Source organism: Anabrus simplex, chromosome 2, assembly GCF_040414725.1.
Source record: "Anabrus simplex isolate iqAnaSimp1 chromosome 2, ASM4041472v1, whole genome shotgun sequence".
Lineage (NCBI taxonomy): Eukaryota > Metazoa > Arthropoda > Insecta > Orthoptera > Tettigoniidae > Anabrus > Anabrus simplex.
The window spans coordinates 348,471,703-348,498,620 of record NC_090266.1 but is presented as its reverse complement, the minus strand read 5'-3'; positions in this window follow the sequence as shown (position 1 = coordinate 348,498,620).

Below are 26,918 nucleotides of genomic sequence, written 5' to 3'. Positions count from 1 at the left end.
AGTAGACTCCTGCCCTCAATCCAAACCCCCCATCCCGCTCTCCGAGTACTTCATCACCATGTTCTAGACGTTAGCTTAGTTCTTGCAACGTCCCGTGAGCCCGAAATCGATTCCTGTCTCTATAATTAACTTAAGACCAGTTTGAGGATCTATAACGGAGTACACTCGCCCACGGGGACACAAAATGTCGAAAGAACTGAGCTAAAATTAAGCCTAGAGGCATCACAAAAGTTTTTTGTCTGATGTGTGAATGCGAACGGTGAGATGGTATTTAACATACAGACGATCGCCACTTCCTTTCGAATTCTAATACCAGTTAAAACACGCACGTTTACACACTTGGCAAACACCAAGAAAACGGCAATGTTGACTACGACGTACCAAGCATGTTAAATGAAGCAGAAATCAGTATATATAAAATAACTTGTCCTGACTGACTGACTGACTGACTGACTGACTGACTGACTGACTGACTGACTGACTGACTGATTCATCATCGCCGAGCCAAAACTGCTGGACATAAAGAAATGAAATTTTGAGGATACATTCATATTAAGATGTAGGTTCTCGCTAAGAGAGGATTTTTGGATATTCCGTCGCTAAAGCGGTGAAAAGGGGAGTGAAATTTTAAAATGAGTGTATCAATATCTCAAAACTTGCAAAGTTTACAGACGTAAAAATTGGTATTTAAAGTCTTCTCTAAAAATGAGGAAACACGTATTTTTTTGTTTTCAGTAAATCAAAATCGGAGGGGTGAAAAATGGTGAAAAAGGGGTTGAATGTCTTTAATCAGGATACAGGTACTTATATCTAGAAACTGAAGATATTACAGACCTGAAAATTGGTACTTTTGATCTCATTTAAAAATAAAGAAACACATATTGTTTGTTTTCGGAAATCCCAATAGGAGGGGTGAAAAGGGGTGAAAAATGGTTGAATTCCTTTAATTTGGATATTTATATTTCAGAAACTGAAGATGTCACAGACCTGGAAATCGGTATTTGGGATCTCCATTATAAATAAAGAAACATGTACTTTTCGTTTTTTAAAAATACAAATAGTGGAGGGTTGAAAGGGGGGTGAATTTTTAAAATGAGTGTATCTATATCTCAAAAATTTTAAAAGTTTACAGATGTAAATATTGGTACTTAGAATGTCCTTTCAAAATAAAGTAACACATATTTTTTTTGTTTTCGGAAAATCCCATGAAAGGGGGTGAAAAGGGGGGAAACGTGGTTGAACACCTTTTATGATGGACTTATATCTCAAAAATTGAAGATGTTACAGTCATGAAAATTTAAATTTGGAACCTTCTTTAAAAATAAAGGAACATATTTTTTTGCTTCTAGAAAATCCAAATAATGGGGGGTTAAAAGGGGGTGAATTTTTAAAATGAGTGTATCTATATCTCGAAACTGTAAAATTTTTCTGACGTAGAAACTGGTATTTTGAATCTCCTTTCAAAATAAAGAAACACGAATTTTTTTGTTTTCGGAAAATTCCAATAGGAGTGGTGAAAAGGAGTGAAAAATGGGTTGAATGCCTTTAATGAGGATACTTATATCTCAGAAACTGAAGATATTACAGACCTGACAAAAGGTATATGGGATCTCCTTTAAAGATAAAGAAACATGTACTTTTAGTTTTTGGAAAGTCCAAATAGTGGAGGGTTGAAAGGGGGGTGAATTTTTAAAATGAGTGTATCTATATCTCAAAACTTTAAAAGTTTACAGATGTAAAAATTGGTACTCAGAATCTCCTTTCAAAATAAAGAAACACGTATTTTTTGTTTTCGGAATATCCCATGAATGAAGGTGGAAAGGGGGGGGGGGGAAATGTGTTAAACACCTTTTATGAGGAGACTTATATCTCAAAAACTCAAGAGGTTACAGTCATGAAAATTTAAATTTGGAACCTCTTTGAAAAATAAAGGAACGCGTATTTTATGTTTTTGGAAAATCCAAATAATGGGGGGGAAATGGAGGGATGAAATTTTAATATGATTGTATCTATATCTCGAAACTGTAAAAATTTACAGACGTAGAAATTGGTATTCTGAATCTCTTTTCAAAATAAAGATACACGTATTTTTTGTTTTCGGAAAATCCCAATAGGAGGGGTGAAAAGGGGTGAAAAATGGTTGAATGCCTTTAATAAGGATCCTTATATCTCAGACACTGGATATGTTACAGACATGAAAATCGGTATTTGGGATCTCCTTTATAAATAAAGAAACATGTATTTTTTTCTTTTAAGAAAATCCAAATAGTGTGGGGTGAAAGGGGGGTGTATTTTAAAAATTAGTGTATCTGTATCTCAAAACGTCAAAAGTTTGCAGATGTACAAATTGATATTTAGATTCTCCTTTAAAAATAAAAGAACTTTTTTTTTCTGTAAATCCCAATAGGAGGGGTGAAAAGTGTGAATAAGGTGTTGAATGTCTTTAATGAGGATACTTATATCTCAGAAACTGAAGACATTACAGACCAGACAGTTAGTATATGGAATCTCCTTTCAAAATACAGAAACATGTACTTTTTGTTTTTGGAAAATCTAATTAATGAGGGTTAAACAGGAGTGACAAATTGGGGTGAATTTTTATAAAGACTATATCTACAGTATATCTCAGAAACGTAAAATGTTACAGACGTAAAAACTGGTATTTGGGATCTCCTGTTAAAGTAAAGAAACAGGTGTTCTCGGAAAATCCAATGAAGGGAGGGTGGGGGGTGAAAAATTGAAAAATTAATTGAATTAATTATATGAGGATACTTACATCTAATAAAATCTAAAGTTGTTACAGATGTGAAAAGTGGTATTTAGATCTTCTTTAAAAATAAAACGACGCGTTTTGGGGGAGGGGGATCGGGGAATTATCTTTGGTGGCGGGTGTGAAAAGGAGTTGAATTCGTTTCATGCGGACACATATCTCAAAATCTGAAGTTAATCTGTATTTAGAAGATCCTTTACTATTAAAGAAACAAATATTTTTTGCCGGAAAATTTACTTAAGGGGGTGGGGGGAGTGTGAAAGTAAGTGAAAAAAGTTAATTACTTTTATAGAAATACTTATATCTCAAAACTGAAGGTAACACACGTAAACATTGGTATTTGGAATCTCCTTTAATCATAAAGAAACACGCCATCTTTTTTGGGGGGGGGCGGTAAATCAACTTAACCGCGGTGGGGTGAAAACGGAGGTGAGACCAATTGATTTTACTGTTCCTAATGTACTTATAAGGAGCCTCCGTGGCTCAGGCGGCAGCGCGTTGGCCTCTCACCACTGGGTTTCGTGGTTCAAATCCCGGTCACTAGATGTGAGATTTGTGCTGGACAAAGCGGAGGCGGGACATGTTTTTCTCCGGGTACTCCGGTTTTCCCCGTCATTATTCATTCCAGCAGCACTCTCCAATATCATTTCATTTGTCATTCAATAATCATTGCCCCAGAGGAGTGCGACAGGCTTCGGCAGCCGGCACAATTCCTATCCTCACCGCTAGCTGGGGGCTTTATTAATTCCATTCCTGACCCGGTTGAATGACTGTACATTTTTAATATACTTATTCTGATAATAAACCGATCATTTTTAATCTTTCCTGGGTTCGTTTTCAAGAGCCATCTTTTCCTTTGGAGAACCTTCTTACATTACAGTAGATTCTTCTGGCATATAAATAGAAATTTAAACACATTTGAAATAAACGATAGATATAAGATTGACCGTGTAATTGTTCACTTCTATAATAAGGTCAATAATACACGGAAGTGTGTCATTCGTATCGCCAGAAGTCCTGCGCACTTGCGACAATGATGCTGGTCATACTGTCATCAATGACAATAGCAGCAGAAGTAATTTACCGCCAAGTAACGGTCTTGCATCTTGCTGTGGGGTCCAGAATATCTATAATAATAATAATAATAATAATAATAATAATAATAATAATAATAATAATAATAATAATAATAATGATAATAATAATAATAATAATAATAATAACGTTCTGGACCGTCGTCAAAATGCGCGGACCGTGCTGGAAACGGGTCCTGGACGGGTAATGACTACGATTGCAGTCCGGCCGCCGGTTCAGTACCGCCAAGGCACCGAAGACAACATCACGCCGGATCTCCTCAAGGATTTGATCCACATTAAAAATTCTTATAGGAAAACATGGCAAAGGTTTAGGTACCCAACTGACCGAGTGGAATACCCGGACGTAGCCCGGGAAGTACGAAATCGATTGCTGGAAAAAAATATTGAAAAAGGGGAGGAACGTTGCCGTAATCTCTCAGAAAACGAGTCAGATCAACAATATCGGCGGGTTATATATAAAACGATAAGCATTTCAATTATACATTTCAGTATAATACCGTAGCGAAGCACGGGTATCTTGGTAGTAACTCATAAAATAGGATTTATCAACAACGTTATATCTTTGATGTTGTTGCATTAAGGGTTATATTGTAGACTAATCTATTGTTGGCCAAACATCCAGTATATAATCATAACTACTGTCCGTAATTCGTGCCCGTAATGGGGTCGATTGTAATCTTGTTTACACTTCGGCTTAACCTGTAAGTGCTTGGAAACATGGGACCCACCAACAGCACGCGAACAATGCAAATTGTATCACAGGTTTCATTAAGTAAATCAATGCAACATAAAAATGACTACACCGTGCACTCCGCTACACACTCTTCGCGGTAATATCCAGATATTTATTGGCTCTGATGATTGTTCAGGGATATCAACTATTGAGCTGTCACCAGGTTCAACTGGGTGACATGATGTGGTACAAGAGCAAGGGAAATCACGTATTCACAGCTAAATGGACAAGTCATAACATGGTGTAATGTTTGGTCATTTCAGTTATTTTTGTACTGAAAGGCGGATAATTCCTCTCCTATTCCTCTCATGATCAACAATTCACTCACCGATCACCGTTACTTAATACGGTGGGATATGATGCTGATGGTGATTGTTCCTCTAGGAGACAAAACAACTTTAGTATGAAAACAATCCACTTGAACTCAGCAGGTCCCTACGGTGAATAATTTCTCATAATCATGAGTAGAGACCAGATGTGTATGCTAAATGAATGAATCTACTTTGTAAATGACACACACACAGATAATTTGAACCAATGTTTCATAGTGTACATTCCTAGGAAAGATGCATATTTTTTAAATATTAGCACAAAATGCATGTTTTACTGTAACTGTGGTAGTAAATGTCTCCTTCATGGCATCGGCTAACTACTAGTAACTAATACAGTCTCAACAATCGACTGGGTAGAAGATAAGAAAATAAAAAATACCATGCGTCTGTGTGACACGGGAATACTCACGCTTGTTGTGATTTAATATTACGCAGATCCGATTAGGAGTGAAATTAGGGAATCTCCAAGAGTTGTCATACAGTAAAAACAAATCCAGTCAGTACTTGAAAGGACAACTTTCTTTACAAACTACAACAGCCATGAACAAGACAAAATTTCGCTCAAAACAAATGGTTTATCTGATTCATTTCATTCCCTGTATTATGTTGCACTTTTCCGTTATATTTTCCGTGCATATTTCCATATATACTGAATACTGCTATACGATTTTGTGTGCAAACCCGGGCTCTAACACTTTAATACGGTATTTCCTTTTACTTATGATTCATCAGAGTTTACTTCAATACAATTGAGTTGAACGCATTCATGGCCATCTGTTTCTGTTCGTAGCGATGTAGCATCGTATATCAGGACTTGATTAAATTATTTATTTTTTCATTTATTTATTTATTTATTTATTTATTTATTTATTTATTTATTTATTTATTTATTTATTTATTTATTTATTTATTTATTTCACCCTTTGTCTAAGGCTGGAAGGAATACGAACACGGCGTTCCATATACGAATTCTCTTTCCGAATCAGTTCTCCATTGTCGCTGCTATGAGATCAGAAAAGGTGTCAACCAGTACGGAGCAGTGAAGCCGCCCAGTTATACAGCGCAAAAGTTATATCTTCAGTATTGATAATATTTTGATGTGCAAGTCCCGAAGAAAATCTCGCTATGTTCAACGACCCAGAAGTTATTACGTACGTAATTACAAGGGTTCGTTACCCGGAGATTCGCCGAGTTGTTATGCCTACTCATTTTTGAGTAAAGCCGATGTTGGCGCGAACAGGCATTTGTTGCTTGAGAAAATTATTAAATAAATTCAGTATCTCTAGTGGAGACATGAACACTCCAGAAGGTAGTGTATGGCATTCAACGGTGAAGATTCTCATGACGAAGAAAAGCCCGAAGTACATAGGGATAAATGTGAAAGACACGTGATTTGAAATTATCAGATTTACCACCACTCGGGACAACACTTGGGTAGAATTGGTAAAACTGCATAGTGCGCCAAAGGTAAACGGATAAACGATCCATCTGTCTTGGAAATGTTTTCATTCTGCAGTTCAGGATGAGGCCGTCTCCACGTCACTTTAAACTACGAAGTTGTAGAAATGACTCAGAATTGGGTGACCCACATTACCTCCCAGACATACAACCCAGATCCCTCGCCCGTAAACGGATAGCCCTATTCCCTCTCGCGGGGAATCTTATCACTGAAATTCATAGTCCAGTTCCCTCCCGAATCGAGCTGTATCGTCTGATAATTGGTAGCCCAGCTCCTTCCGAAAATTGGAAAATTCCGGTCAACTTACTGAATGCGGACTGACATGAATACAAATTAATGTTATTCGTATCACTTTCTATTTGTGTGGTTAAAACTCGTGTTCCTCGTGCTTAAAATATAGCACGTCTCCATAATATTCAGCTTTAAATATGTGTATTTGGTGTATTGCAAAAAGCGACAGCCTTGACTTTTTCGGATATGAATACTTCGCCTCTATCGAAACCATTGATTGGGGACTGAACTTTATTGATGTTCATAAATCTTAATTCACCTTATTTTTTCAGTTTTACCACAGCATAATGTATTTTTGTGATTGTGTCAACCTATAATTCTCTTAATACTTCCATAAAAATATAAATATATATTAAAATAGGAATTAAACTTCGAATGAAACCTTTCAAATGTATTCGTGCTTCGCTACGGTATTCTACAGTGTGTAGGATATTGAAGTAAATTACTGTACATGCAGTGAATAAGATTTTTTTAAATTGCATTTGTCTTAGAGTTATCTGAGAAACAGCATAGGGAAGTACCCCATCTGTTGTTTTCAATGTAAAGTGCAAGTTGTTTGTTCCAGAGAAGCCCATATACAGGGCAGAACAACTAAATCTTCCGCTATATCACTCTCATACAAATAATCACAAAATGATAACAGTTTGTCGGAAGACTTCATATTGGAAATGAAAACATCTGCAAAACTGTCTTCTACTGAACATGGACCTAGGAAATTTAGCCCAAATAAACATCTTTTAAAACATTCCAATAGCAGAAGAAGGCTTTTGTAGTTCAGTTGTCAGGCCTATAGTCTGAATTTTCATCTGACATTAGTAGACGAATAAGTCTGAGTGGCGTTTATATAAGTAGGAATGATCACAATATGAAGATAAAGTTGGAATTCAAGGGGACAAACTGGGGCAAATATTCAGTTATAGGAAGGGGAGTTAGGGATTGTTATAACTTACCAAGGGAGATGTTCAATAAATTTCCAGCTTCTTTGAAATCATTTAGGAAAAGGCTAGGAAAGCAACAGATAGTGAATCTGCCACCTGGGCGACTGCCCTAAATGCAGATCAGTATTGATTGATTGATAGATACCATAAATGAAAGCAGCAAAAAATGATATTAACATTTGGAAATATCGTTCACATTGCATTGTGTACAGCAATTTCTCTGCCAACGGAATTTAAGTTTAAATTTAACTTACTACACTCATCCACTAAACGTAAGAAAGCTGTTTCATACGTAGCATATCGTCGCTGCCGGTACAAAACCTCCTATGTGAAATATTTTAGCTTAGAACTTTGGCCAGTAAGGTTCTGTCATCTAAGGTGCAATGTTGTGTGAATATTTTCAAGGCATTCTCGCTCTTCATAATGTATGTGTAGCGGGTCAGTATATCTCCAAAAATATTATCACATAGGAGGTTTTGTCCCGGCAACGACGATATGCTTTATTCCTCTGAAAAATACACACTAATCCTATGTAATAGCCACTCTCAGAAATATACAAAGTGAATAACTGTAAAAAATACATTAAAAAAACATAATTTCGTACAACAGCGTGAGATTCCACGAATGAATACACGTCATTAATTAAAGATTTTCTACACAACTAAAAATCACAAAATTCTCTTCAGCGTCATTGCATAGCAGAAACTGACCTCCATTTGCAATTTGAATTTTCAAGAAACCTATGTCACAGTGTAATTTCAGAATGTTCTTTGGAATAGGCGCCCGAATTGACCTACATCTCAATAAATCCCTTTCCTAATACAGTTATACAGTTATACAGTTGTCAGTAATCATATTTTATTAGGACACACCAAACTGTGTATTATTTTCCATGGGTGATCTGAAATACACTCAATGGCTTTGCGTTGACCAGAGTTTCGAATTACGTCTCTATTTAAAATATCCGGGTACTTGCAGTCATGATTATGACCAACATTTCTCTCTATCATTATTTCAGCACTCGAATCTGTTTTCATGAAACACTTGAAATTTTTTCTGGTACATATCCCACTTTTAAATGGCACCTTTCAACGTATTTTGTAAACCGAATTTAAAATAGTTGTGTAAAATTAAATCTTTTAACTTCTCACAACTTTAGCTAGACCCGACATGGCACAAACTGTTCTAATGTGGCGAATGAGTAACCTCACAATGTTCACTTCACACGTACACAAAATGCAATGCGCAAGACGTGACGGGAGGGAACTGCGCTTTAGGATTGGAGGGAACTGGGTTGTTCAAGTTTCTAAACAAAATGCGAATGGGAGGGAAGTGGGATGTTGTTATCTTTAGAACTTTTTAATTCAGGAGGCAAAGGGGCTGTGAAAAGTGGTCTTTAGAAGGAACTGGGCCACACACATTAGAATATATCGATGGCTTACTTCTAAAACCTCGTATCTCCCAATGCACTTCCTATCCGTTATTTTCCTTAAGACTGGTCACGCCTCCCAGCCACCTAGGGATATGCAGTCCATCAGAACAATGTTCGTTGCGTTCATTTTCCTATGCTAATGTGTAAATTAACCCTAAATGCATTATACTATAGCAGTGCGTAAGTTCGCCATCCAAACAACATCCCTACAATACGGTGTGGTAAGGTCAATTTTCCTTTAGGCATTATCATAGGAAAATGAACACAAAGAAAACTATTCTAATGAGCTGCATATAAATATGTGACTGGGAGGCGTGACCAGTCTTAAGGAATATAATGGGTAGGAAGAGAATTGGGACATACGAGGTTTTAGAAATAATCCATCGATATTTCAGTCAACGACAATAGGAGTTTGAAACTTTGTGTCTGGTCCAACGCCTGGGAATGAACCAGGTACTTTATAATGTCACGGTAGAACAACAATGCGCTAAGTGAGTATATTAAGATTATTTCAAGTGGGCTAGCTGTTTCGTTAACATGATGACGAATTTATCCATTTGGATAATATAAATTAGCTTTGTATTTTTGTTGTCGTGTGTATTGTACATTTAACTCTTGATTGAAGTATGATATTTTCTTTTCTTCGGGTTCTGCCTTCAGCGCTGCTCAGACATACTTTCACCGAGCAAGTTGGCTATGCGGTTAGAGGCGCGAAGCCGTGAGCTCGCATTCGGGATATAGCGGGTTCGAACCCCACAATCGGCAGCCCTGAAGATGATTTACCGTGGTTTCCCATTTTCACAGCAATAAAATGCTGGGGCTGTACATTAATTAAGGCCATGGGAGCTTCCTTCCTACTCCTATCCCTTTCCTATCCCATCGACGACGTAAGACCTATCTGTGTCGGTGCGACGTGAAGCAGATTGTAAAACAAAAGGAACTTGATAAATGATTCTTCTCCCAGAGCGCAGATTATGTGTCGCTTCGCAATCTTCGGATAACATAAGGATCACTGCTCTACAATCTAGCTATGGAATGAACAGACTGATTTTTCCTTGGAAAAGGAATTTATTGGAAATGAAAAATGAAATGGCGTATGGCTTTTCGTGCCGGGAGTGTCCGAGGACAAGTTCGGCTCGCCAAGTGCAGGTCTTTTGATTTGACACCCGTAGGTGACCTGCGCGTCGGGATGAAGATGAAATGATGATGAAGACGACACATACACCCAGCCCCCGTGCCAGCGAAATTAACCAATTAAGGTTAAAATTCCCGACCCTGCCGGGAATCGAACCCGGGACCCCTGTGACCAAAGGCCAGCACGCTAACCACTTAGCCATGGAGCCGGACATTGGAAATGAAAGAAACTCAAAATTTGATTTTAAAAAAAGAATGAATACAACATACAAAATTAACATATAATTTATTTTAATTATTGAAATTGAATGAAACAAGGTTACATTAACAAAATGGATTGTTTGGATTAGAATACTGAAACCATGACCTTTGAGTCATAAGAAACCACAGTCCTAAATTAATTACATGAGGCACCATTTAATTCCAGCGCGCCAGATCATGAGGAGCCCTAGTTGTATTTTTATTTCTGACCAGAGGCGGCACGTGAAGAATAGAGGGATATTCTCATGCAACAGAAATTACGTCACCCACACGTGTAACATGTGCAGGGATACAAAGTAATTTGGCGCGGAACCATTTCAAATGAAATTCCGTTTTAAGGAGAATTGGCGACGAAACCGGCGTGGTAGAGGTCAGGAGGTCGTAAATGTAACAATTTGGTTGTTAGTGGTAAAGTCTTTAGGCCGCTAAGTGCTCCAAGAAGGAAAATTGCCGAAAAGACGTGCCTGTTTGTTTAAACTCTGCTAAATCGACCAAAATATAGTGCCTAGCTTTTGAGTCAATTTAAAGATTGAAATTTGTTAAGAGGACGCCTTATTGCTTACCATCAGCACCGCTGCTAAACTAAACAATTATATCGTCGTTGCCGGGACTAAACCTCCTATGTGATAATATTTTTGGAGATATACTGACCCGCAGCACATACATTGTGAAGAGCGAGAATGCCTTGACAATATTCACACAATATTGCACCTTAGATGACTAAACATTACCAGCTATAGTTCTAAGCTAAAATATTTCACATAGGAGGTTTTATCCCGGCAGCGACGATATGTTATTTTAGAATCAGCCCTGATTACATTTTCTATGGGCTAAAACTGTGTCAGTGAACTTTTGGCGGTAAATGCTAACAGCATGGGAGTGGGAGAAAAATTTATAAAACCACCCCGAGGTTTGATTCCCGGCCGGGTCAAGGTTTTTAATTGTAATGAGTAATATCCCTGGCCTTGGGACTAGGTGTTTGTAAAGTCCTTAATCTTTCTTTCCTCACACACAACATTCCACACTACCGCCATTCCAATTACTCGCAGGTTCATACAATATGGTGCCAGTAGATCCACATGGGTCGACGCTCCGAACAAATAGCATTAAAGAAAGAATTGGTCCGGAGAAAATAACTGTAAAATTTTATAAGTCAAGTTGTGAATTTCGGTTCTGAAATATTTGTTGTCAGACTCAGATGGAGGTGGTTAGTTTGTCACAGATGGTTTTATGTAACAGCATAGCGGATCGCGTTAGAGAGATATTCCGTATTATTGTTGTGTGGAGAATTTGAGATAGCAAGTGGTTCAAGTCTTGCAGAGTTAAGAGAAAATGTAGCTCAGGTGGTTGAAATACTGTAGTGTTGAAGTGATGTTTGTTGCCGGGATTTCCATTGTAGGGAACCCGAGGATTTATTTGTGTATTTTTTTTTGCTAGGGGCTTTACGTCGCACCGACACAGATAGGTCTTATGGCGACGATGGGATTGGAAAGGCCTAGGAGTTGGAAGGAAGCAGCCATGGCCTTAATTAAGGTACAGCCCCAGCATTTGCCTGGTGTGAAAATGGGAAACCACGGAAAACCATCTTCAGGGCTGCTGATAGTGGGATTCGAAATTACTATCTCCCGGATGCAAGCTCACAGCCGCACGCCTCTACGCGCACGGCCAACTCGCCCGGTTTTGTGTATTTTAATGGTATGGGAATAGGGTCATTCCATAATTCGGATCCTACGTGAAACCATCGGACGTGGTGGCTAGGAATATTTCAAGTGACGTTTTAAATAAAATATTTTCGCATATTCTGTATTGGTTAAGCATTGTCATTCACGCGAGTTGCCAACGAGGCGAGATTTCATTTTGATATATTTAGAAGAGGTAACGTGTACACTTTCATAGACATAACGAGTAGGGTCGTCCTTCTAGGTAGAGCGACCACCTGTTCGGCGAGCGAGGCAGTTCATTTGTCCGAGAGGAATATTGTAACTGAGATTTCGTCATTTATAATAAATGTTTGGAAGTAGATTTCATTACTTAGTAAGAGAATCGTTTGGTAGAGAACTTTAGATTCATTATAGGTACGACGGGAAGGATACGGTGTTGTGTTATGTTGTAAATAAACATAATTTGAGAATATAGTAATGTGGCTTCGTGTTGTTGAGGATTGTCCAAGGTCCTGTGATTATTTTGTTTGAATGTCACGATAGCTTGTCAATCCATAGAGTTCGTGATGGATGAGATGTTGTTGTTGTTGGTTTCCAAGGCACAAGTGTAGGTTCGTGTGGTATGAGGTCATGCTTGTGGAGCACATGGTTGAGCAGTAGTCCATCCACTCTAGAGTTTGGGTGAGGTGCATTGCGACACTTCGAGTCTCATCAGCAGGAAATCACATCGGAAGGAGGTGCCGGGGTTAGTCCAAGGGATAAAATGAAATGGCGTATGGCTTTTAGTGCCGGGAGTGTCTGAGGACAAGTTCGGCTCGCCAGGTGCAGGTCTTTTGATTTGACTCCAGTAGGCGACCTGCGCGTCGTGATGAAGATGAAATGATGATGAAGACGACACATACACCCAGCCCTTGTGCCAGCGAAATTAACCAATTATGGTTAAAATTTCCGACCCTACCGGGAATCGAACCCGGGACCCCTGTGGCCAAAGCCCAGCACGCTAACCATTTAGCCATGGAGCCAGTCCAAGGGATAACCGTTGACGTTAGAAGAGTTTAACATGGGATTTTTGTGCGCTTCGTGTAATTTATGTAAATTATAGGATTTAAGGTTAGGATTATCCAAGCTAGTGGCTCAATAATTATTAGTGTTATAACGTAAAATTGTTTAGTGACATAATGAAATAAACAAAATAGTACCGGTAGTTATGACCATGTCTTTCGTATTACAGCTGCGAAACAAGAAAGCTGCGAGCATAAACAGAGATAAGTATTTTATTTTAAAGGAATGTTTCTGGTAAACATATCCAAGTGATAACGTAAATCTAATTGAAACAATTAGGGAGTTTAAAGAAACCACTTCGTACGGGATAGATAAATTTGTTGTTAATTAGGATTAAGAGATTACTTCATTTAATAAATTCTGTGAAACCGTATTGTGAGAATTAGCTTAAAACCAAGTGACTAACTTGAAAATGTATTTTGGAACTCTTATTTTTATTTGCAGGGAAACTTATTAACGTAACGATGAAGGGGGTATGTCCGATAGCAAGGGACATTACTTCCACAAGTGTTGTGAGCGTTTGCTGTTGTTGTTTTTTATTCATTTGTTGAGCACCAGATATCCTAGGTGTTTACTAACGTGGAAACCTTGGTCATCATCTACTTTAACTTAATTTGTTCAGCCTTCAACCTAGAAATTTGGATGGTCATGGGGTCATCAAACTCAGTGGCTTAGATTACGGCCATCTGCCATTATAGCATCATTCTTCTTGCAGTCATCATCCACAATGACTTTGACGTAAATAACAGAGTTAGATGTCGGTCCATGACATAGTCGCAGGTCACATCGATTCAATTAAGGGTCCATGCCGTACAACCACTGTGTTGCACAAACCGATCGGACAGCCTTAATTATACCAAGCGTCGAGAGCTCGTGTTACGGGGGCTGGATTATCACGAATCATTATGGTGGTACATGCAGTCTCACATAGAAGCTGATCTTAGGGATCTCCAGGTATTCTTTATTTTATTCTTAAATTAAGACGGTGTTTCTAACAAGGATTCTCTTCAGGCAATTGAGCTAAGGTCTCCAAAGCCAGCGTCTCTCAACATCGTTGTTATTATTACTTTGTTTCTAATGGACAGGTATGAGTTCGTTGGTCAGCTGTTGTGAAACGTCACAAGTTTTCAGATTTCGTTCCAAATGGTCAATAAACATAAACTTTAAGTTAAACAGTCGTCAAGTTCACTCATTATAGACATTAGTTTAAAATTACTGAAACCCACCTCTTACCTAAGCAAGTGATGAAGAACCCGTAGGCGACCCAAGAGAAAGATCCCATGCAGATTGCTGATAGGTAAGGAAGGTAGGTATCTTTCGAAGTGCCTTAAATGTTTCAATACTAGTTCGAAAATATGAAGAAATAATATTTGATTACAAGTTCAAAATTGATTATTATATTGAACTAACGTGATTATACCACTATAAAATAACTGAGAATAATTATATTACAATATTCTACTCATATAGGTTAAATAAACAAGATTTAAATTAATCAGGTTGAATGTGATGGACTTGGTTGAATTCTGATTAATGAAATTAAATTGAAGTTATAAACTTAATCACATCCGGTATAGGCCCTAACACAGTGATCATTTAATCCAAACATGAGTATAGAACCCCTAGTTACTATGCACACAAGTTATATAATGATTAAATATTCTCGTTGACTCAAAATTGTATTCTTGTGACCAGCATCGATTACAGGATATTTCCTAAACCATATTTGCCTTTCAATTTCATGGCTGGCCGTTACTTTACGAAAAATTCTTCTGAGAAATTCACTTCTTAACTGCTATCAATCAAGAAAACCTACATTCAAACACAAAGGCATCACTCAACAAAACCGTAAAGACCTCGTTGTGATACTGCATTATTTTTTGACAATTTCCCCAAGTGCAGTAACACAAGTCGCATTAATTTGGTATGAACACTGTCAACTGAACAGGCGTCGATGACATATACTTGATTAATTAATCAATCCTTAATTTATACATGAAATTTCACACAAGTTTAACATTACCTCTGTGTGGAAAACAATTTACTAAATACAATGGTGTCCGTTCTTTGGTTGAACTTTTGTGATAATAATTGACATATAAGATTTAAGATTACACCTACACTTACTAACCTGCTCCAGTTGTCAATTGATTCCCTATCCTACCAATAGCGCCTAAATTACGTTCGTTATATGAAAAATAGATGACACGTATATACGACACTGATCGGATGACACAACAATACAAATCAAACCCCCATTAAAGAACAACAACACGCAATCAAACAAAAACACTTCGACAGCATGCAAGCCCTCGTTGACTTTAAGAATAATGTCCGGCTCCATGGGTCACTGGTTAGCGTGCTGCCTTTGGTCACAGGGGTCCCGGGTTCGATTCCCGGCAGGGTCGGGAATGTTAACCATAATTGGCTAATTTCACTGACACGGGGACTGGGTGTAGGTGTCATATTCATCATCATATAATACTCATCATAACGCGCAGACGCCTACGGGCATCAAATCAAAAGACCTGCATCTTTTTTTGCTATTGGCTTTACGTCGCACTGACACAGATAGGTCTTATGGCGACGATGGGACAGGAAAGGCCTAGGACTGGGAAGGAAGCGTCCGTGGCCTTAATTAAGGTACAGCCCCAGCATTTGCCTGGTGTGAAATGGGAAACCACGGAAAACCATATTCAGGGCTGCCGACAGTGGGGTTCGAACCCACTATCTCCCGAATACTGGATACTGGCCGCACTTAAGCGACTGCAGCTATCGAGCTCAGTAGACCTGCATCTGGCGAGCCGAACTTGTCCTCGGAGACTCCGGGCACTAAAAGCCATACGCCATTTCATTTCATTTAAGAATAATCCATTTAAAACGCTTGTCTAACTCTCATGTACAAATATCAATATTACACGTTATCATTTATCACACTCAATTAATCCGGCTTATTAAAAGTCAATTTGATTATTATTTTCCTAAATTACTCCTATGTAAGTGGTTGTACAGATTACTCCAATTGTACTCTTCAGTGACAGAAGAAAAACTTTCGCTTTTCCGTGGTTTTCCATTTTCACACCTGGCAAATGCTGGGACTGTACCTTAATTAAGGCCACGGCCGCTTCTTTCTCACTCCTAGGTCTCTCCTATCACATAGTCGCCATAAGACCTATCTGTGTCGGTGCGACGTTAAGCAAATAATAATAAATAATAATAAAAAGCTTTCGCTGTAGCAGATATGGACCATATCTTGACAGACACCTATCATGGTCAGCTGGTCATCCTAATCCTCCATTGTTATCACAGGGAAATAAATTCGACTTTACCATTTAAACACAAATAAAGTATTGGATTACAGAAAATAAATTTCTTCGCCTTAATAAAGTAATTGTCCTGAGAAGGATCGGTAACCGCATGTGTAAAATACTGAACCCTTGGGCCACTATGAAGGATACCTACCTTCCTTACCTAACAGCAATTTTCATGAGATCTGTCTCTTGGGTCATTCCGGGTTCTTCGTCACTTGCTGAGGTAAAAGGTAGGGTTCAGCAATCCTAATCTATCTACTTAAATGAAAGGTCTATTCAAAAAATATTTGTATTTTATTTTTTAAATTACGGAAGAAAATATTAAATCAATATTTTGGATTCAGTCTTGTCCACTTGACACCACAATAATTTTACACAGAGGAGCAGAATACTGGTTTAAGCCTTTGACTTAATTGCCTGATGGGCATCCTTACTAGAAACCATTGTCTCAATTATTAAATAAAGAAAAGAAAATCTCGAGATCTTTAAATTCTGCTTCCATGTGAGACTGCATGTACCATCATAATGATTCTTGATGGTCCAGCCCTGGTAACACGTACTCTAGACTCTGGGTATAGTTAACGAAGTCTAATCGGTGTGTGCCACACAGTGGTTGTGCGGCATGGACCGATCTCTAAACTTCTAAGTTATTTTAAAGTCACTGTGGATGATGACCGCAAGGAAATGATGCTACAGTGGCATATGGCCCTAATCTAAGTCACTGAGGTAGATAAATACAGGACCCTCATTATACTGCGTTCACTACTAATTCTTTTATTTAAATATACTTATTCGACCTAAACTTTCTTCTGTATCCATCCACTTTCGACACGTGCGGATGACGTCACATAACATAAAGTGGGAAGGAAGGTAGGCACCCCGTTGCCACGTGTCACCTCTGAGGTATATAAAAAAATTCGAGCTTGTTATTACAATTGACATGGGGCCTCCTGTAATAACTTTAATACTTAAAATTCCTAGGGCACAGTGGCTTCAATACAATGGTCAATCATTGATTAATTAAATCTTTAAACTTAAATCTGCATTAACTTACTTGATGTACTAGGTACTGAAATGATCTCTGAATGTCTGAGTTTCCCCTTTAACTGTATTTAACATGGGTATCAGGTCATCTTAGCGTAGTTCCAAATTGCGAGCGATCAGTATTAACGACCAGGGTTAAGCAATACTTTGTAATTCACAGATGACGTTTGCAACGTTTTGGCATCATATTTCTTCATGGTAGTGGTCCATTGGCGAGCCTATATTCTCTTGACACTAACATCTTATGTTTTGTGCTTAATTTTTGTCCCTTTCAATACAAATCTTTATCATTCCGAGGGGAACAAATCATATGAATCATCTCATCCCATGGGGAATAATAATCGTTCAGAGCCTATCCTCACGACTCACCATCTCACAGTAACACCGGGACACACATAAGAATCAAAATATTTATTTTATACCATCAGACCGCTCGTTTTTGGTTAAATTTCAACAGCACACAACAGCTGGGAACCTCACTGTAAATTCACACTTGCGACAACACTCATAATTCTTTCTCAGCTGATTTAATTAAATCTGACCCCAATAAAATTTCTCGTTTCTTTAACAAACATGTCATTTTATTGTTTAGCGTTTCAAGCACAGTTTTATCCGGGGAAATTTTTATTATTATTCAAAATGTATTATGTTAATTATTATTATTCCTTGTAGCACTGCCAACGCTGCTCTAGACATCACTAAACTCCGTGACACTATCAAGAATAAACAGAGGAAATGACCAAAAAACTTCCCCACTGAACACTAATTTACATATCACTAACTTGCTTCATCATTAGCTGATTTCGGGTAAATCAGAATGAAAATCATGTGCATATGGAAATCCGTGCTTGCGCGAAGCTTACTTTTATTACAAGATATAAACACACTAATAATCGTCCGATTCGTTGGCTGAATTGTCAGTGTACTGGCCTTCGGTTCAGGGGGTCGCGGGTTCGATTCTCAGCCGGGTCGGGGATTTTAATCGCTTCGGACTAATTCTTCTGGCTCGTGGACTGGGTGTTAGTGTCCGTTCCAACACTCTCCTCTTCATATTCACACAAAACACTACACTACCAACCAGCACAGAAATACGCAATAGTAATTACATCCCTCCATATAGGGTTGGCTTCAGAAAGGACATCCAGCCGCAAAACACAGCCAAATCCACATGTGCGACGCTGTTCGCACCCGCGACCCCACAAGTGTGGGAAAAAGCGGTAGGAAAAGAAGCCGAAGAAAAGATAAACATATTAATAATCATTATCTAGGCCACCGACAAACTGGCCTAGCTTAAGACCACTTAAACATAATCTATTTACAAGAAAGAATATGTAGGCGACATCTTAAACTCTAAGACTTATAAGTTGATGGACAATCAGCTGATGCCAAGGCAGCCACGGGCCTCGTAGTTTTCCAAGCCCATGTTTGCCATGTTGTTACTTGCTGTAATCCATTGGTAGACGACACATGAATATCTTTCTTCTGATACTATCGCAGATTATAATACAAATAATGATTATATAATTAACTTATGAACATTTTCACTGCTCAACTTGTTAATGATGCGTTTCATCGGTGCACATCTGTTTCAAACTTGTTGTCAATGAAAGTAAACCTCTTGTGTAAGGACCCGGAGGCTTCGCCAACTACCTGCTTTTTTTGTCTGGAACTTGATCACTGCTTTAAATACAAATTTGCTTTCGACAAAATGCAATTCTCTAAACTGTCTTTGGGGTCGGTACTTTCACTCGTTACTAGTCTTGGGCTGTATTTTCTTCTTCCCAATACACAGTTCGATATGCAATAATATAGCCTCACCAGCGGTCTCCGTTCTTAGCATTCAAAGTTACTAATACAAGTGTTCCTTTGAATCGAACTCATAAAATGTCCTGACACGTGGCCTATTATTACATAACTGATAAATAATATAACAGCACGATGCATTGATGCTGTACACGGCAGTTTAAATATACAGTCAGCTGATATTTCGCTGCACCAGCGCAAGAGATAGCTTCAAAAGAATTAAGTTCACTTTCTTACAAAATCTTTGCGGCCACTTCAGATACACATTGACACAGCCGCCTCGTACGCAATTTCTGAGCGAATTGCCCTGCAAACGACGCTCTCACTTGGTTTTGATTGCAAATTCTGCGACGTGGGTGGTCTCTTACATATCATTCCGGGTGTCTTCCTCCACTAGGATGTGGATTCGCAGTCCGTAATCAGGCCTGACAAATTGCATAATCGCCTACTAATTCTTTTAGAACACCATACGTCATTTTCGTTCGTAGTGAATGCTAAATATAGTAATGGTATGTTGCCCTGCGGAGGTTACACCGTGATAGCTGTCATGTCACGTCACGTGGTCATAGCCTCGATAAGCTGAACTTTACGTCGCACTCTCTAATTTTAGACAAACTGTCTCATAACTATGCTTTCTAAATGGAGTATTGTTTACATAATCTATATATCGATGGCTTACTTCTAAAACCTCGTATCCCCCAATGCACTTCCTATCCATTATCTTCCTTAAGACTGGACACGCCTCCCAGCAGCATATGGATGTATAGTCTATCAGAACAATTTTCAATGTGTTCACTTTCCTATGCTAACGTGTAAAGGAAAATGAAACTTAAATACCTCAAACTGTAGGTGTGCGTAAATTCGCCATGCAAACATGCCTACAATACGGTATGTTGGCTCGTTTTCCTTCACACGTTAGCATAGGAAAATGAACACACCGAAAATTTTTCTGAAGGACTGCATATAAATATGTGGCTGGAAGGCGTGACCAGCCTTAAGGAATATAATGGGTAGGAAGAGCATTGTGACATACGAGGTTTTAGAAGTAAGCCAACGATATATAAAGGAACATGTCCTGACTGACTGACTAACTCATTCATCATCGCTGAGCCAAAACTACCGGATATAAAGAAATAAAAGTTTGAGGATATATTTATATTACCATGTAGGTGCTCGCTAAGGGAGTATTTTTTGATATTCTGTCGCTAACGGGCTGAAAGCAAAGCAAAAGCAAAGTCACCTCCGTACAGGCCATGAAGGCCCTTGGAGGAGTGGAAGGTAAAGGCTTCCACCACTGTTAACCTCGGCACGTGATGGGGTAGAGTGGTTAGCTCTACGCCCGGCTGGCTTTGCCCCCAGGAATTAACAAGGGGCTGAAAACGGGAGTGAATTTTTAAAAGGAGTGCATCTATATCTCAAAACTTTAAAAGTTTACAGATGTAAAATTTCGTATTTTGAATATCCTTTAAAAATAAAGAAGCAATTCTTTTGTTTTCGGAAAACCCCACTAGGAGGGGGTAAAAGAGAGTGAAAAAGAGGTTGAATGCATTTTATGGGGATACCTTTATCTCATAAACTGATGATATTACAGAGCTGAAAATTGGTATTTGGAATCACCTTTATAAACAAAGAAACACGTGTTTTTGTTTTTTGAAAATCGAATTAATGCGATCAAACAGGGGTGAAAATGGGGTGAATTTTAAGAAAGTTTTAAAATGAGTTCATCTCTATCTCAAAAATTTAAAAGTTTACAGATGTAAAAATTGGTAATTAGAATCTTCTTTAAAAAGAAACACGTATTTTATGTTTTGGGAAAGTCCCACTAGGAAGGGTGAAAAAGGGTGAAAAAGGGGACGAATGCCTTTAATGAGGTTACTTATATCTCAGAAACTGAAGATATTACAGACCTGAATATGGTATTTGGAATCTCCTTTAAAAATAAAGAAGGACGTATTTGTTGTTTTTGGAAAATCCAATTAATGGGGGTTAAACTGGAGTGACAAATGGGGTGAATTTTTAGAAAGACAATATCTACGGTATATCTCAGAAACCTAAAATGTTACAGACGTAAAACTGGTATTGGGAATCTCCTGTAAAGCCAAAGAAACATAGATGATTTGTTTGCGGAAACTCCACTTAAGGGGAACTAAAAAGGGGGTGACATTTTAAAATGATCATGTCTATAGTATATATCAAAAACACAACATGTTACAGAAGTGAAAAGTAGTATTTTTAACCTCTATTAAAATAAAGAAACATGTGTTTTTTGTTTTCGGGAAATCCACTTCGGTGAAGGGTAAAAATGACTGAAAATGGAGTTGCATTTTTAAATTAGGATACTGATATCTCAAAAACTGAAGATGTTACAGACGTGAAAATTGGCATTTGGAAACTCCTTTATAAATAAGGAAATACGTATTTTTTGTTTTCGAAAATTCACTTAAGTGGGGGGGAATTGAAAATTAGTTGAATTATCTGTATGAAGATATTATTATCTCAAAAATGAAAGATGTTGCAGAGGTGGAAACTAGTATTTGGAATCTGCTTTAAAAGTAAAGAATCCAATGAAGGGGGAGAAAGGGTTGAAAGAATTGAAAAATTTATTGAATTAATTGTATGAGGATACTTACGTCTGATAAAAATTAAGTTGTTTCAGGCGTGAAAATTGGTATTTGGATATCCTTCAAAAACAAAGAAAAACACAATTTGGTGAAAAGGAGTTGAAATCCTTTTATGAGGACACGTACATCAAAACTGACGATGTTACAGTCGTGATAATTGGTATTTAGAAGATCCTTTACTAATAAGGAAACAAGTATTTTTATAGGAAAATTCACTTAACGGAGGGGGGTGTGAAAGGAAGTGAAAAAAAGTGAATTCATTTCTTTGGTTTAATCGGCCGTCAAGACGAAAACAATCACGCAACCGTTCCAAGTGCAATTGCTCTTTTTACGGAAATATTTTTTACACTGAAATGGAAGTGTGGATCGAATGTAACGAGATAAGCGTAACTACATGGAATGCAAATCAGACGTGCGGTAATAATTCCACAATCAACAGATTGGTAATGAATTTGACGTGACACTAGTGATATTTGCGGTTGGCTCTGATGAAACCTATTCAATTACTCGGTACGCATATATTTTAATTTCAAAAGAATTCCCAGTATTCTGCACATTCCATTATTAACATTGGTTAGTGGGTGTGAATAATGGATATGTAATGTCATACACAATGCTGCACATTTCACTTTATGCAAACCTCCTTTGTCTCAAGAAACCAAGAGGGGTTTAAGGTAAGTAAAAGCAGTCATCTCCGTACAGGCCATGACGGCCCTTAGGGAAGTGGAAGGTAAAGGCTTCCACTGCCCGTAAGCTCAAAACTAAGTGGAATAGAGTGGTCATCTCTATGCCCTGCAGCCTTCCCCTCAGGAATTAATCTGCTGTCCTTTTCTGAGTGAACACGAGAGCCACGTGCTCCCCAAAACTGCAACTCCCGTCTCTAAATGTTTCGACTTCCTAGTGAAGAATACAAACCATGTACTCTCGAGTGAACCGAACCCGTCAGTATAGAAGAAATGTGATCAGTAAGTAGTCCGAACATAAAACATAATAGTTTCTCACTCATAGCTGATCAGTCTGAGAATGATGTATTCAGGAGACCGAACCGATTCTTCTACTTACAATGTGGCCCTGCATCATCCTGAGCCAGTTGATATCTTTGGAGAATGTGAGAACGATAGTACCGGGCGAGTTGGCCGTGCGGTTAGGAGCGCGCAGCTGATAGCTCGCATACGGAAGATAGTGGGTTCGAACCCCGCTGTCGGCAGCACTGAAGAGGGTTTTCCGTGGGTTCCCATTTTCACACCAGGCAAATGCTGGGGCTGTACCTTCATTAAGGCCACGGCCGCTTCATACCTATTCCTAGGCCTTTCCTGTCCTATCGTCGCCATAAGACCTGTCTGTGTCGGTGCGACGTAAAACAAATAGCAAAAGAAAGATAGTACGTAGAAAACTGCGAGTGACATGAAATATCACGACCGAAGCGAATTCAAAGAGAGCAATAGTTAGAGAGGATGTGTGTGTGTGTGTGTGTGTGTGTGTGTGTGTGTGTGTGTGTGTGTGTGTGTGTGTGTGTAGATAAGTGGTCGAGTATTGGACTCTTGTTCGCATGATTGCTGGTTCAAACTCGGTAGAAGTAGTTGCATTTATTGAACGGTGAAGAAAAGTCAATTCCACACTCCACTTTGTACGATGTGTACATGTAAGAGCTCTCTGGTGACACATTTGGTGTTGACCCGACGAAATTAATTAAAATTCATGCATGGATCACCCGACAATGATCCCATCTCCTCAGCCATCCTGTAGAGCGAAGCGGACATCGAAATTCAGGCGTAGGTAGCAAAACACGATCAAATTTAAGTACCTGCGCTCATTAGCAGAGATCAGACGATTATTATTATTATATTAGAATTCCTGAGGCCTTTTCAATCGCGATATTACCAGCGTTTTGCCCCAGTGTAGCAGAGGGCTCTTCAGATGTGTTGCTACACACTTCCAAGACCCTGGCGGCTAATGCTCCGTTGAGACACAGCTACAAGCCTTCTATGAAGGACAATGCAGTGACGGTGCACTAGGGGAAGGATGTGCCTGCACTTGTATAAATGCCCGCCTTTGTCCTTTATATCAAAAAATTAAATTCTCAGTAGGAAACGAGAATTTAATTTCAGCGATTGCAAATGTTAAATGTTTCCTTCTGGGAACTTAAATTTTAATTTGTAATATTATTATTATCGTTATTAATGGTACTGATTTTGTAACCCAATACCTACTTTTACGATTTTTGGAGACACCGAGGTACCGGAACTTCGTCCCGCAGGATTTCCTTTTCGTTCTGGATCTATGGACGCGTGGTTGACGTAAACTACTTGAGCGCCTTCAAATACCATCGGACTGAACCGGGATGGAATCTGCCATCTTGCGCCAATAAAGCCAGTGCTCTACAGTCTCAGGTGTCAAGGCCCCGCGGTGTAGGGGGCAACGCGTCCGCTTGTCAACCGCCGGCCCCGGGTTCGATTCCCTGCTGGGTCAGGGGTTTTTGATTGTAAATGATTAATATCCCTGGCCTGAGGACTGCGTGTTTGTATCGTCCTTAACATTCCTTTCTTCACATTCGACACTCTACACTTCCTCCATTCCAATTACACGCAGGTTCATATCACATGGTGCAAGCAGGGGCAAAAGATCTCTATAGGTCGACGCCCCGAACAAATAGCATATAAATAATAAACAGTCGGGGCTTCTCAGCCCGTTAATATAATTTATTATTATTATTATTATTATTATTATTATTGTTCCAGTCATCAGTCCATAGACTGGATTGATGCAGCTCTCCATGCCACCCTATCCTGCGCTAACCTTTTCATTTCGACGTAACTATTGCATCCTACATCTGCTCTAATCTGCTTGTCATATTCATACCTTGGTCTACCCCTACCGTTCTTACCACCTACACTTCCTTCAAAAACCAACTGAACAAGTCCTGGGTGTCTCAAGATGTGTCCTATCATTCTATCTCTTCTTCTCGTCAAATTTAGCCAAATCGATCTCCTCTCACCAATTCGATTCAGTATCTCTTCATTCGTGATTCGATCTATCCATCTCACCTTCAGCATTCTTCTGTAACACCACATTTCAAAAGCTTCTATTCTCTTTCTTTCTGAACTAGTTATCGTCCATGTTTCACTTCCATACAATGCCACGCTCCACACGAAAGTCTTCAAAAACTTCTTTCTGATTCCTATATCAATGTTTGAAGTGAGCAAATTTCTTTTCTTAAGAAAGTTCTTCCTTGCTCGTGCTAGTCTGCATTTTATGTCCTCTTTACTTCTGCCATCGTTAGTTATTTTACTACCCAAGTAACAATATTCATCTACTTCCTTTAAGACTTCATTTCCTAATCTAATATTTCCTACATCACCTGCCTTCGTTCGACTGCACTCCATTACTTTTGTTTTGGACTTATTTATTTTCATCTTGTACTCCTTACCCAAGACTTCATCCATACCATTCAGCAACTTCTCGAGATCTTCTGCAGTCTCAGATAAAATAACAATATCATCGGCAAATCTCAAGGTTTTGATTTCCTCTCCTTGGACTGTGATTCCCTTTCCAAATTTCTCTTTGATTTCCTTTACTGCCTGTTCCATATAAACATTGAAAAGGAGAGGGGACAAACTGCAGCCTTGCCTCACTCCTTTCTGGATTGCTGCTTCTTTTTCAAAGCCCTCGATTCTTATCACTGCAGACTGATTTTTATACAGATTGTAGATGATTCTTCGTTCTCGGTATCTGATCCCTATCATCTTCAGAATCATAAATAGCTTGGTCCAATCAACATTATCGAATGCCTTTCCTAGATCTACGAATGCCATGTACGTGGGCTTGTCCTTCTTGATTCGATCCTCTAAGATCAGACGTAAAGTCAGGATTGCTTCACGTGTTCCTACATTTCTTCTGAAGCCAAATTGATCTTCTCCCAACTCAGCTTCAACTTGTTTTTCCATTCTTCTGTAAATAATACGTGTTAAAATTTTGCAGGCATGAGATACTAAACTAATGGTGCGGTAGTTTTCACACCTGTCAGCACCGGCTTTCTTGGGAATAGGTATAACAACATTCTGCCGAAAATCGGATGGGACTTCACCTGACTCATACATCTTGCACACTAAATGAAGTAACCTTGCCATGCTGGTTTCTCCTAAGGCAGTCAGTAATTCAGAAGGAATGTCATCAATTCCAGGTGCCTTGTTCCTATTTAGGTCACTCACAGCTCTGTCAAACTCTGACCTTAAAACTGGGTCTCCCATTTCATCAGCATCAACAGCCTCTTCATGTTCCAGAACCAAATTATCTACATCTTTACCTTGATACAACTGTTGGATATGTTTCTGCCATCTTTCTGCTTTGTCTTCTTTCCCTAGAAGTGGCTTTCCATCTGAGCTCTTAATGTTCATACACCTAGATTTCTTTTCTCCAAAGATTTCCTTGATTTTCCTGTATGCAGCATCTACCTTTCCCAGGACCATACAGCCTTCGACATCCTTGCACTTCTCCTTCAGCCATTCTTCCTTAGCTACCTTGCACTTTCTATCCACTTCATTCTTTAATCGCCTGTATTCTTTTCTGCCCTCTTCATTTCTAGCATTCTTGTATTTTCGTCGTTCATCAATCAGGTCTAGTATTTCCTGAGTTATCCACTGATTCTTAGTTGATCTTTTCTTCCTTCCTAACATTTCTTCAGCAGCCCTACTGACTTCATTTTTCATGACTCTCCACTCTTCTTCTATAGTGTTTCCTTCAGCCTTTTCCTTTAGCCCTTGTGCAACATGTTCCTTGAAACAATCCCTCACACTCTTTTCTTTCAACTTGTCGAGATCCCATCTTTTTGCATTCTTTCCTTTCTTCAATTTCTTCAACTTCAGATGGCATTTCATGACCAACAAGTTGTGGTCAGAGTCCACATCTGCTCCTGGGAAAGTTTTGCAATCCAACACCTGGTTTCTGAATCTCTGCCTAATCATAATGAAGT